Genomic DNA, 800 nt, shown 5'->3' on the forward strand with positions numbered 1-800 from the left:
GGAATCCTAGCCCCGCACTGTGCATAATGCATAACACACTGCGGGGCTGGGATTCCCAAGGTGGGTGGCCGCAATGCCCGCACAGGCGCAGTCTGCAAGCCTGGCTGGGACGTCACACGGCCAGAGCTTACATACAGCGCAGGCGCCGGTTTTGAAGAGAAAAAAGCGCGGAGGGGGCGGCGCCAAAAGCCCCTGAAGATTTGAGTGACGGCAGAGTAGCGGTTGAACCTGGGGAGTGAGGACCCGCCTCCCTGGCTAAAGACAGTTATTTTGGCTAAGTTTCAAAGCGCTTTATTTTGGGAATACTTGAACCAAAAACTAAAAGAGCCACCTTGTTAGAATGCAGCATTACTGCTGCACAAGGTGGCTCTTTTAGTTTATAACGGCTGGAGGGGGGTGACAGTGGCCCTTTAAGCGGTTGAAAAAAAATTCAGATTTTTGTAAAAAATAAATAAAAAATAAAAAATTTGTAGGTCTCACAAAATGGCGACACAACCCACGTTCCCATTTATGTAGCTTGTTTCTGTTGGTACCATTTTGCGTATGACAATTTCAGTGCTTTATATTGTAATTTTTTTTATTGCAAATGGGCATTTATATATATTTATTTTCTTTTTTACATTGTGTACTGTTCAGGTTAACTAGTTGTATAGCGATCTTCAGTGGACCCCCTTATAATATGTCCCCTGAAAGTGCATATGGACAGGGGCGGTCTTCCCGAGACTGCCTCTTACACCTTGGGTCAGCACCAGCTTGCTTAAGGTTTCCTCAATTGTTCGATACAGGGAATCCAGTGCATG

This window comes from Ranitomeya variabilis, chromosome 4 (assembly GCF_051348905.1).
Source record: "Ranitomeya variabilis isolate aRanVar5 chromosome 4, aRanVar5.hap1, whole genome shotgun sequence".
NCBI classification, from domain to species: Eukaryota; Metazoa; Chordata; class Amphibia; order Anura; family Dendrobatidae; genus Ranitomeya; species Ranitomeya variabilis.